The following is a 14,126-nucleotide window of genomic DNA, read 5'->3' on the forward strand; positions in this document are numbered from 1 at the left end:
CTTCTCCCCCTGCCCCCAATCCCTCCCAGCATCAGGGTCTTTTCCAATGAGTCAACTCTTTGCATGAGGTGGCCAAAGTACTGGAGTTTCAGCTTCAGCATCAGTCCTGCCAATGAACAGCCAGGGCTGATCTCCTTTAGGATGACCTGGTTGGATCTCCTTGCAGTCCAAGGGGCTCTTCAGGAGTCTTCTCCAGCACCACAGTTCAAAAGCATCAATTTTTCGGCGCTCAGCTTGCTTTATAGTCCGACTCTCACATCCATACATGACCACTGGAAAAACCATAGCCTTGACTACACGGACCTTTGTTGGCAAAATAATGTCTTCTTTTTAATAGGCTGTCTAGGTTGGCCATAACTTTCCTTCCAAGGCGCAAGCGTCTTTTAATTTCATGGCTGCAATCACCATCTGCAGTGATTTTGGAGCCCCCCAAAATAAAGTCAGCCACTGTTTCCACTGCTCCCCCATCTATTTGCAATAAAGTGATGGGACCAGATGCCATGATCTTAGTTTTCTGAATGTTGAGCTTTAAGCCAACTTTTTCACTTTCATCAAGAGGCTCTTTAGTTCTTCCTCACTTTCTGCCATAAGGGTGGTGTCATCTGCATGTCTGAGGTTATTGACGTTAAAGCCTTGGGAGTAGGTGAGAAAACAGGAGAGAAAGCAGTCCTGGTACAAGTCCTCAGGCACTCATGTTTTAGACGATGCCTGAAGAGAAAAAACAAACCAATAGAGGAAATCAGAGGGAGGAGGAAAGCCAGAAGAACAAGTAGAGGACAAGAGAAGACATCTACTTCAAGTAGAAGAGAGTGGTCTGCTTGGTCTAATGTTCCTGAAGAGGTTACTGTACTAAGATGAGGCAATGGAATTAGGCCGCTGGGTAGTCATTAGTGACCTTGACAATTGAGTTTCAGGAGATTGTTTAGGATTAGGGTGGGTTAAAGAGTAAATTAAAGGTGAGAAAATAGAGATAGGAAATGAAGGCCACTAGATGAAGAAGTTTTGCTGTGAGTAGAACAAAGAAATGGTCATATCTAATTGGTGGGGCGGGGGAGGTGAAGGGGAGCTGAGGTCAGGAGAGGAATTTCCTGGCCCAGAGATCGAAACCAGGTCTCCTGCATTGCAGTCAGATTCTTTACCATCTGAGCTATCGGGAAGTCCTGAGGAATTTCTTAAGATGTGTAATAATAGAGCACATTTGTTCATGATAGTGGTTCAGTAGAAGAGGAGAAACTGACTATACGGGAGAGAGAGAGGTTAGTCAGTGGTTTTCTTGCAAAGACAGGAGTAGTTGGACTCCATGCCCACGTTAGGGTATTGATCTTTGATAGAAGCAGTGCTGCTTTTTCTATTTTAATAGAAGAGAAGCAGTGTAGAAGCACTACAATTCTACCGATCTTACGGGACTTGGCAAAGAAAGTTTTTTTAAAGATTTATGAAGTAAATATAAGTTTCAGTTTTAAAAATATTTATCTATATTGAAAGAAGGAATTAAATTTGTTAGTTTGCCTTGATTTTCCTTTCTCTCTTTCACTTTTATAGTGTTAAGTGTTCATGTTGAACTCTTACTGTGATTCATTCTCTCAATCCCTAAAATGAATCTGTGTATTAGATCTACTCTGAGTAGTGCAAGTGACCCAGAGGTTTCTGATTTGATTGACACAATCCAGTAATGCCAGGTAGATTTGGTTTTGTCATTTTACTTAAGAATAAATTTGGATTGTTTACCCTGTAATAGAAAACATTTATCTTCAGATACTCAGAAATGAAATAATTTTATAGGCTATACATTGCCTTACCTGCTAAAATTCAGCATAAAGCAGGAGGGAGGGACGACATTAAAAAAAGCAGGAAATGGTAGTATAGAATTAGGCAATGCTATCTTCAGTATATCGGGTATTGAAAAGGTCATTGTTTTCTCATCCAAGGTAAGAACTTGAGGATACCGTGTAAGAATAAAAGTCTTGACCCAAGTATTTGGTTTGAGGTTCTAATAAATAAACATCATTGTTACGCCATAAATTTATTCTTGCATATACAGTAGATTTTGTCTTTAATGTCAATTTAAAAATTGGACTTTTTCTTATCAAATCAAATGTATTTCCAGGGCTCATTTGTGTGCTATAAACTGATAAAATGATTGGCCAAGTGATCTAAGTATTTTAAATGTTAAGGTGATGGTAGTTTTAATTGTGTTTTGGAAAAAAGGCTATTTTTTAAAAACTCATTCTGTGTGCTCCTTTTTCTTGAATTCACAGTGATACCATAAACATTTGGTGCTGTTTGGGTAATTTAAGTCCCTGAACTCTTTAGTGTTGACATCTCATCTTTATGGAGGAGGGTTTCTAAGTTTGTATTGTAAATTGTACCTTTGGGAGCAGTGTTATAGCTGTTTTAGGTTTTTAGTAAAGATCAAAGCTGAAAACATTAAACAAGACAACAAGACATGATTTTAAAAAGACACATGGGGAGACATAAAATTCTGCTTTAAACATTTATTAAAAAAAAATTAATCAGAATTTGATTTTTTTTTCCCCCAGACGAAAGATTGCTTAAAACATTGGATGACCAGAAAGTGGAATTTTATCAGATTAGAGCACATTAAGAATTTAGAAAAAACGTTTCCTTTACTAACGAGGAGATGTTTGAATATTTTTTAATTTGGTGAAATGATTGTCAGAGGTGATTTTTTAGTTCTTTGTCTTATTAAAAACATAAATTAGTAAGTATGCTGTCAAAATTGTCAAAATAAGACTAATTAAAACAATTAAGTTTATTATAGAGTGTAAAATTTTGTGTTTTTTTTTCCTGTTGTTATGTTTTTCAATTGAAAAAGTCTTTGGCCATTAGTTTTAACTATAAATTAGTAGTATATGCATATAATGCTTGGTTATTTCTTCTCTAAAGTAAGAAATATCAACTGGTTCTATTAACTTTTGTAAATCTTGCCATAATCATGTATCCTTCCTTATTTGAAATGTCTGTATTTTTCATTGCCTATAAGAAGATGTCTAAAGTTTTTAGCCTACCAGACAAAATGTAAAACTGCCCTAAAATTCCTAAATATCTTTAAAGGCTACTTCTCTTGCTACTTTCTCTCTGAACTCATTCTTGGTTGCCTAGCCAGAAATTATCAAATCTCTCATTCTTTGGTACAGATGTTACCTCGTATTAAAACTTTTCTTGTGCACATTTGTAAGTTGATATCTTACTCCTCTTTGTATCATCTACAGTCATACATTCAGCAGTGTTATTGGATGTCTGCTGTGCCCCAAACACTGTTGTAGGTGTGAAGGCAACAGCAGTGCATGAGAATCCAGGTCCCTATCCTCATGAATTTATGTTCTAGTTTGGGAATGATAATGAGGGAGACAAAATTAAATAAACAGATAGATGCCTAGAGCCTTTTAGATGTTAAATGTTTTGAGGAGAAAACAGTGTATATGATAGAAGGTTTAAGGACAGTACCAGTGTTGATTTGATGGCGATGGAAGATCTCTTTGAAGATGTGACATTTATGCCAAAGCTGAACGATAACTGTGGAGCAGTCATTTGAAGATTTGGGAGCAGAGTTCTCGAACTGAAAGAGACAGTGCAAAGGCATTAGAGAGAGGAAAGAACGGGGGAGGTGGGGGAAGAGGGTGGGAATGGAAGCAGGAGGTAGGTTATACAGTCTTGTAAGCAGAGGTAAGGGATTTGAAATTTATTCTAATTTAATTTCGAAGCCTGAGAATTGTTGTTTAGTCGATAAGTTGTGTTTGACTTTGCAACCCCATAGACTGTAGCCCATCAGGCTCCTCTGTCTGTGGGATTTCCCAGGCAAGGCTACTGAAGTGGCTTGCCATTTCCTTCTCCAGGGCATCTTCCCCACACAGGGATCAAACCTGCATCTCCTACATTGGCAGGCGAGTTCTTTACTACTGAGCCACCAGGGAAGCCCCGCATTTACGGGTTCATGTGATTACATTGGGCCCACTCAGGGCTACCCTCCCCCTCCTTTATTGAGAGTGTACTATACAACCAGCACAGTACTAGGCACTGATGTGTATTGCTGAACAAGCAAAGATTTTAATCCAAAAGCCACATAAAAACAAGACGGAAGTGACCTCCATTCTCAAGGAAAGTCCATGTCAAAATGTCCAGGACCATAGTGCTCTGGAATTGGCCTACTTGAATCATAGGAGTTTGACTGTGGTTGTAAGAGTTATTCCTTACAAGTTACAAGGTAACTTTCTCATGTCTCTCAGTTCAGCTCAGTTCAGTCACTCGGTCGTGTCTGACTCTGTGCGACCCCATGAACTGCAGCACACCAGGCCTTCCTGTCCATCCCCAAATCCCAGAGTCCATCCAAACCCATGTCCATCGAGTTGGTGATGCCATCCAACCATCTCATCCTCCATCGTCCCCTTCTCCTCCTGCCCTCTGTCTTTCCCAACATCAGGGTCTTTTCAAATGAGTCAGCTCTTCACATCAGGTGGCCAAAGTATTGGAGTTTCAGCTTCAGCATCAGTCCTTCCAATGAACACCCAGGACTGATCTCCTTTAGGATGGACTGGTTGGATCTCCTTGCAGTCCAAGGGACTCTCGAGTCTCCTCCAGTACCACAGTTCAAAAGCATCAATTCTTCGGTGCCCAGCTTGCTTTATAGTCCAACTCTCACATCCGTACATGACCACTGGAAAAACCATATCCTTGACTAGACGGACCTTTGTTGACAAAGTAATGTCTCTGCTTTTTAATATGCTGTATAGGTTGGTCATAACTTTCCTCCCAAGGAGTGAGCGTCTTTCAATTTCATGGCTGCCATCACCATCTGCAGTGACTTTGGAGCCCAGAAAAATAAAGTCAGCCACTGTTTCCTCATCTGTTTGTCATGATGTGATGGGACCGGATGCCATGATCTTCGTTTTCTGAATGTTGAGCTTTAAGCCAGCTTTCTCACTCTCCTCTATTTCACTTTCATCAAGAGACTCTTTAGTTCTTCTTCACTTTCTGTCATAAGGGTGGTATCATCTGCATATCTGAGGTTATTGATATTTCTCCCGGCAGTCTTGATTCCAGCTTGTGCTTCCTCCAGCCCAGCATTTCTCATGATGTACTCTGCACATAAGTTAAATAAGCAGGGTGACAATGTACAGCTTTGACATACTCCTTTTCCTATTTGGAACCAGTCTGTTGTTCCATGTCCAGTTCATTTTTTGTTTGTTTGTTGTTTTTTGGTTTTTTCCATGTCCAGTTCTAACTGTTGCTTCCTGACCTGCATACAGGTTTCTCAACAGGCAGGTCAGGTGGTCTGGTATTCCCGTCTCTTTCAGAATTTTCCTGTTTGTTGTGATCCACACAGTCAAAGGCTTTGGCAAGTCAACAAAGCAGAAATAGATGTTTTTCTGGGACTCTCTTGCTTTTTCGGTGATCCAGCAGATGTTGGCAATTTGATCTCTGGTTCCTCTGCCTTTTCTAAAACCAGCTTGAACATCTGGAAGTTCACGGTTCACGTATTGCTGAAGCCTGGCTTGGAGAATTTTGAGCATTACTTTACTAGCGTGTGAGATGAGTGCAATTGTGTGGTCGTTTGAGCATTCTTTGGCATTGCCTTTCTTTGGGGTTGGAATGAAAACTGACCCTTTCCAGTCCTGTGGCCACTGCTGAGTTTTCCAAATTTGCTGGCATACTGAGTGCTGCACTTTGACAGCAAGCATCATCTCTTAGGATTTGGAACAGCTCAACTGGAATTCCATCACCTCCACTAGCTTTGTTCATAGTGAGACTTCCTCAGGCCCATTTGACTTCGGACTCCAGGATGTCTGGCTCTAGGTGAGTGATCACACCATCGTGATTATGTGGGTTATGAAGATCTTTTTTCTCATGTCACTACATGGTTCTTTATTGCATCCATACTGGTCTTAACTAAAGCAGATATTTTCAATGCCAGCATTGGATAAATGTCAGCCAAACAGAGCCAAAACAAACTTTGCCATTGTTCTGAGCTTTAGGGCAAGGGTCACAGTGCTCTGAGGCTCATCTTCCCCATGTAAGCTCATTCTTTAGAGTGTGTTCCTTCTTTAGGGTTGCAGGCTACCATATGGCATGCAGAGAAAGTGCCAAACGAGTGACAGTGAATCTTGTCTCCTTTTTTTTAAAGTCTGCTAATTAATAACTTTAGTTAACATCTGCCAAGTCCTTCTTACCATGTAATATAGCGTATTCACTACCGTAACACCAGGGCATACATGTTTGACGTCTTTAATATCATATAAGAGCAGTGAAGCAGAATTAACTCTGACAGAGTTAATTTTTGAGTCATTCCAGTTTTTAAATTTCTTTTACCTTTACTTATATGCCTACCTTCAAGGATTACCTTGATAGTGACGCCTGATAGATTAGCCATACTCCATAAGACAACCCGAAACTGTTTATCTTTAGTTTTAGTTATTTAACTAACTGAACATAAAAATGTGGAAATGCCTCTTGCATTTAAAGAGATTTTGTTCTAGATATCTTCCAGAGAAAGCTGTGGTTACTCATTGATAAAAAGTTGTGGGTCAAGAGAATTTATTGATACTGTCTAAGCTGTTTGAGATTTTTTGTTTTCACTTATTCTGATTATTTAAAAGATGTATTCACTCAATAAATGTTTATTGAGCAGCGCTAGGTGCTAGGATGATAATAACTGAACACGTAACTTCTTTTGGTAATTAATTAATTTATTTCAATTGGAAGCTAATTACTTTACAGTGTTGTAGTGTGTTTTGCAGCACATTGACATGAATCAGTCATGGGTGTACATGTGTCCCCCATCCTGAACCCCCCTCCCACCTCCCTCCCCATCCCATCCCTCTGGGTCATCCCAGTGCACCAGCCCTGAGCACCGTGCCTCATGCATCAAGCCTGTCCGGGTGATCTGTTTCACATATGATAATATACATGTTTCAATGCTATTCTCTCAAATCATCCCACCCTCGCCTTCTCCCCCAGAGTCCAAAAGTCTGTTCTTCACACATGTGTCTCTTTGGCTGTCTCGCATATAGATAGGGTCATCGTTACCGTCTTTCTAAATTCCATGTATATGCGTTAGTACACTGTATTGGTGTTTTTCTATCTTCACTCTGTATAAATAGGCTCCAGTTTCATCCACCTCATTAGAACTGATTCAAATGCATTCTTTTTAATGGCTGAGTAACATTCCACTGTATATGTGTACCACAGCTTTCTTATCCGTTCGTCTGCCGATGGACATCTAGGTTGCTTCCATGTCCTGGCTATTGTAAACAGTGCTGCGATGAACATTGGAGTACATATGTCTCCTTCAATTCTGGTTTCCTTGGTGTGTATGCCTAGCAGTGGGATTGCTCGGTCGTATGGCAGTTCTATTTCCAGTTTTTTAAGGAATCTCCACACTGTTCTCCACGGTGGCTGTACTAGTTTGCATTCCCACCAACAGTGAAAAGACAGCCTTCAGAATGAGAGAAAATAATAGCAAACAAAGCAACTCGCAAAGAATTAATCTCAAAAACATACAAGCAACTCCTGCAGCTCAGTTCCAGAACAAGAAAAGACCCAATCAATAAATGGGCCAAAGAACTAAACAGACATTTCTCCAAAGAAGACATACAGATGGCTAACAGACACATGAAAAGATGCTCAACATCACTCATTATCAGAGAAATGCAAATCAAAACCACAATGAGGTACCATGTCACGCTAGTCAGAATGGGTGCTATCCAAGAGTCTGCAGGCAATAAGTGCTGGAGAGAGTGTGGAGGAAAGGGAACCCTCTTACACTGTTGGTGGGAATGCAAACTGAACACGTAACTTTTTAGGAATCATGAGACTCTGAAGGAGAAACAAGCTGCTCTGGGAGATAACACAGTCATCGTTTAGTAACTGTGAGTGGTTGGTTCTGAGACCTTGGAGGATATCAAAACCCAGAGATGCTCAAGTCCCTTTTATTAATATAAAACAGTATAGTATTTACATATAGTCTACATATATCCCTCCCATTATACTTTAAGTCGTCTCTAGGTTTGTTATAATAACCTTGTAAGTGCTATGTAAGTAGTTGCCAGGCTGCTTGGCAAATGCAAGTTTTGTCTTTTGGAACTTTCCCCAGATCTTTTCTGTATATTTTTGACCCGTGGCTGGTTGAATCCACAGTGGTTGAATGGAGAACCCAAGGATACAGAGCACCTACTGTACGTATATCTAGGTAGGTGGTCTAGCATGATCTGCTCATGAGGATTTGACCAACACTGGCTTGCCACTTCACTGTGGGTGGACCTGAATTAACCTTGAAATTTCTTTGAGCGTCAGTTTTCTATGTATGTGAATAGTAATCTTTAATTGGAGTTCCTGTGCCCTTTTGCAGTAGCACTAGCAATTTTGAATTAATTTGTATTAAGAAAGGCTCCCCCACAATTTATATATGTACCTGAATCTGCCTTTGGCTCCCTTACTTTTCTTCTCCTTCAAATGTGATGATTTCAAATTGTGTCCAAACTAGAGGTACTTAACTTTTGGAGGAAAAAATACAGAAATAATGTGTGTTAGTTGGTAGAAGTGTTATAAAATTTAGAAAAATGACGATTTTTATCATTTCTACACCCAGGGAAGACCCTTGACATTTTAGTGATCTTTCAGTCTTCTCTGTGCACATACATAGTTCATTTAAAAAAAGACAAGGCTAGTTGGCTAGATAGTATCATATTACAAATACAGTATGTATTTAACTTTAATTCATAATTATTATGATCACTGTCATTTAATACATTTATATAATTATTAGATTATATAAATTATACAACTATCATAACATATAATTTAACAAAATATTTATAATATATGTTATCTAGTTATAAATATTTGTGTATTAATAATTTGATAATTCTGCATTTTCACTTAATGCCACATGAATTACATAATACAATTGTATCTAATTATCTTCTATGACATAATTTAATTTTGTTAAGGTTGGAATGATGCATTTCTCAAATGTTTGGTAGAAGGTGTTTATAAAGCCATTTGAATCTGGTATTTTTGTGTGTGTTGGACAGAGGAAAGGGGAAACATTTAAACTCCTCTAGCTTTCAGTAGTTGTAGAACTATTAAGATTATCTATTTCCTTCTTGAGTCAATTCCCCCCACCTTTAAACTGTGTTCACTTTATATATTTGGGATCTTGTCTGTCTCTAATATTCAATCTTTTAAAGAAACTAACCTTTTGCTCTGATCTTCAAACTTTACAAAAACGTATACAATGAAAAGGAAGGCATCTTCTCAGCAGAGCTGAGACCTTTCCAGAGGCAGTCAGTGTACTTTTTCTCAATGACATTTTTATCTTTTTACAACCCTTTTATTTTTTACTAAAACAGGATGAACAGTATGAGACGTAGTGATCAGTACTCTCTTGTTTTCTCTCTTCTTTTTGTTTGTTTGTACATCAACCTCATTTTTAATGCCAGTGTAATATTCCACTTCATGGATGTATCCTGTTTAATTAAAAGTAGTTATGCTTTTTTCCCAGTAAAAACCTGTCCCATTTGTTTGATATAACCTAAGAACTTGATTTATTAACCTATTGTAGTAATAGACATAATCATTTCAGAGGTCCAACAAGCCTTCCATGTGCCTTACCCTTTCACAAATAAGTTGAAATTAAAATGTTCGTTGCTCTATAATAGCCTCCTTGGAAGAGGGTATGTTCCATTTAAGTATTTTTAATTACAAACACAACTCTCTTCTGTAATTTAAATGCCATGTGATGTTGTTAGCACTTGAACCCCTGTTTCTTCTATAACTTACCCTAATGTGCAGTTTGAGAGATAGGTGCCGTCTTATGCTTCCTCATGGCTGCTCTGCTGCCCTTGCCACTTATTTATTTATTTATTTTTCATTTATTTTTATTAGTTGGAGGCTAATTACTTTACAGTATTGTAGTGGGTTTTGTCATACATTGACATGAATCAGCCATGGATACACATGTGTTCGCCATCTCGATCCCCCCTCCCACCTCCCTCTCCACCCGATCCCTCTGGGTCTTCCCAGTGCACCAGCCCCGAGCACTTGTCTCATGCATGCAACCTGGGCTGGTGATCTCTTTCACCATAGATAATATACATGTGTCGATGCTGTTCTCTCGAAACATCCCACCCTCGCCTTCTCCCACAGAGTCCAAAAGTCTGTTCTGTACATCTGTGTCTCTTTTTCTGTTTTGCGTATAGGGTTATCATTACCATCTTTCTAAATTCCATATATATGTGTTAGTATGCTGTAATGTTCTTTATCTCTCTGTCTTACTTCATTCTGTATAATGGGCTCCAATTTCATCCATCTCAGTAGAACTGATTCAAATGAATTCTTTTTAATGGCTGAGTAATATTCCATGGTGTATATGGACCACAGCTTCCTTATCCGTTCGTCTGCTGATGGGCATCTAGGTTGCTTCCATGTCCTGGCTATTATAAACAGTGCTGCGATGAACATTGGGGTGCACGTGTCTCTTTCAGATCTGGTTTCCTCGGTGTGTATGCCCAGAAGTGGGATTGCTGGGTCATATGCTTGCCGCTTATTTCAAGTTCATCTTCTTACATGTCTTTGAGATGCTACCTTTACTATGACTAACTTTTCATATACTTCTGGAATTTAAAAAAATGTGTTCCCTTGGTTGATCTGCCAGTATCATAGATTTTTAAAGTCTTTTTATTTTTAAATGACTTTGTACTTATAAAAGAGAAAAATAAGAGAGTTCCTATGTACCCTTCAGTTAGTTTCTCCTAATGTTAACATCTTATATATCCATAGTATAATGATAAGAGCTAAGAAATTAGCTTACTGATACAGTACATTTGACTTCGTACTCTTTTACTTATAATGGCTTTGCAGCAATTATTTAATATGTCATAGGAATACTCTTGCTCTTCCCTTCATATTTTCCCTTGTTTTTGCTTGTTTTTTCTTTCCAGTTGTCTAGCTGTAGCAAACAAAATAAAAAAATTTTTTTATATAGTATTTATTTGGGGACCATGTAAAATTAACTCAGGGAGAAAGGACATCATTATGCTACTGAATCTTTAGTACAGAAGCAAGATATGTCTTTCCATTTGTTGAAATCTACCTTTGTGTCTCTCAGAAGTGTTCCATAGTTTTTCTCATACATGTTTTGAACTCTTTATTCAGTTTATGCCTGTTTTTTTTAAAATTATAGATAAGATCTTTTCTTTCATTTTATCGTTTATCTGGTTTCTCTTTGTACATATAAAGGAAAGATTTCTTTATGTTTTGCACTTGACTAAACTACTAGATTATCTTGTTGTAGTAATATTTAGTTGGTTCTTTTGGATATTCTAGTTATTTAATTGTACCCCTACCAGTAGTATTCCTTTCTAATTTCATTCTCTGTGTTGACTGATAAAAATGAGTAACAGTGGTAAAAATGGGGATTTCCCTGACTCTAGTAATATAGTATATCTAGTATTTCCTCATCGGGTGGTGCTGGCTTATTGTGGGTCTGAAATATATTGTGTTTAAAAAGTGTGCTTTTATATCCAGTATTTTCAATAAGAATGGGCATTGAGTTTTTAAGGCGTCTTTTCATCACCTTCGGCATGATAATATTTTTCTTCTATGTAGCTCTATTAATGTGTTGGATGATATCAGTTTTACAACAGTGACTTTTGTTGTAAATTTTTGTTGATCTAAGTCAAATCCCTTGTGACTATACAGTGGAAGCGAGAAATACATTTAAGGAACTAGATCTGACAGACAGAGTGCCTCATGAACTATGGACGGAGGTTCGTGACATTGTACAGAAGACAGGGATCAAGACCATCCCCAAGAAAAAGAAATGCAAAACGGCAAAATAGCTGTCTGAGGAGGGCTTACAAATAGCTGAGGAAAGAAGAGAAGCCACAAGGAAACAAGAAAAGGAAAGATACACCAATTTGAATGCAGAGTTCCAAAGAATAGCAAAGAGAGATAAGGCAGTCTTCCTCAATGATCAGTGCACAGAAACAGAGGGAAACAATAGAATGGGAAAGACTAGAATGACTTCAAGAAAATCAGAGATACCAAGGGAATATTTCTTGCAAAGATGGGCTCAATAAAGGACAGAAATGGTATGGACCTAACAGAAGCAGAAGATGTTAAGAAGAGGTGGCAAGAATACACAGAAGAATTGTACAAAAAAAGATCTTCACAACACAGATAACCACCTTGGTGTGCTCACTCACCTAGAGCCAGACATCCTGGAATGTGAAGTCAAGTGGGCCTTAGGAAGCATCACTATGAACAGAGCTAGTGGAGGTGATGGAATTCCAGCTGAGCTACTTCAAATCCTAAAAGATGATGCTGTCAAAGTGTTGCACTCAGTAGGCCAGCAAATTGAGTGGCCACAGGACTGAAGAAGGTCAGTTTTCATTCCAATCCTTAAGAAAGGCAATGCCAAAGAATGCTCAAAGTACTGCACAATTGCACTCATCTCACACACTAGTAAAGTAATGCTCAAAATTCTCCAAGCCAGGCTTCAACAATATGTGAACCATGAACATCCAGATGTTGAAGCTGGTTTTAGAAACGGCAGAGGAACCAGAGATCAAATTGCCAACATCTGCTGGATCGTCACAAAAGCAAGAGGGTTCCAGAAAAACATCTATTTCTGCTCTACTGACTATGCCAAAGCCTCTGACAGTGTGGACCACAACAAACTGGAAAATTCTGAAAGAGACGGGAATGCGAGACCACTTGACTTGCCTGTTGAGAAACCTGTATGCAGGTCAGGAATCAACAGTTAGAACTGGACATGGAACAACAGACTGGTTCCAAATAGGAATAGGAGTACGTCAAGGCTGTATCTTGTCACCCTCCTTATTTAACTTATATGCAGAGTACATCATGAGAAACCCTGGGCTGGATGAAGCATAAGCTGGAATCCAGATTCCTGGGAGAAATATCAATAACATCAGATATGCAGATGACACCCTCCTTGTGGCAGAAAGTGAAGAAGAACTAAAGAGCCTCTTGATGAAAGTGAAAGAGGAGAGTGAAAAAGGTGGCTTAATGCTCAACACTCAGAAAACAAAGTTCATGGCATCCGGTCCCATGATTTCATGGCAAATAGATGGGGAAACAGTGGAATCAGTGGTAGACTTTATCTTTCTGGGCTCCAAAATCACTGCAGATGGTGACTACAGCCAAGAAATTAAAAGATGCTTACTCCTTGGATGAAAATTATGACCAAGCTAGACAGCATATTAAAAAACAGAGACATTACTTTGCCAGCAAAGGTCTGTCTAGTCAAGGCTATGGTTTTCCCAGTAGTCATGTATGGATGTGAGAGTTGGACTATAAAGAAAGTTTAGCACCAAAGAATTGATGCTGTGGAACTGTGATGTTGGAGAAGACTCTTGAGAGTCACTTGGACTGCAAGGAGATCCAACCAGTCCATCCTAAAGGAAATCAGTCCTGAATATTCATTGGAAGAGCTGATTATGAAGCTCAAACTCCAATACTTTGGCCACCTGATCTGAAGAGCTGACTCATATGAAAAGACCCTGGTGCTGGCAAAGGTTGAAGGCAGGAAGAGAAGGGGATAACAGAGGATGACATGGTTGGATGGCATCACCGACTCAGTGGTCATGAGTTTGAGAAAACTCCAGGACTTGTTGATGGACAAGCATGCTGCAGTCCATGGGGTAGTAAAGATTCAGACATGACTGAGCAACTGAATTGAACTGAACTGAGTGCTTCCTTGGTGGCTCAAATGGTAAAGAATCCACCTGTAATGCAAGAGACCTGGGTTTGATCCCTGGGTTGGAAGATCCCTTGGAGGAGGGCATGGCAACCCACTCCAGTAATGCATCACTAGCTGCATTTCACCGCCACAGGCTTAAATGATAGTTTGGATGCATATGTGCCTGCTAAGTCATCACTTAGCAGACATCTCAGACTCTTTGGTACCCCATGGGCTATTGCCCATCACGCTCCTTTACTCATGGGGTTTTGCCAGAAAGAATACTGGAGTGGGCAGCCCATCCCCATCGCTTTCCTATGCTTCAAGCCCTGACAGTCACTTTCCTTTACTTCACGTACACACACACACACACACACACACACACACACACACACACACACAC

Source organism: Muntiacus reevesi, unplaced genomic scaffold, assembly GCF_963930625.1.
Source record: "Muntiacus reevesi unplaced genomic scaffold, mMunRee1.1 SCAFFOLD_114, whole genome shotgun sequence".
NCBI lineage: Eukaryota > Metazoa > Chordata > Mammalia > Artiodactyla > Cervidae > Muntiacus > Muntiacus reevesi.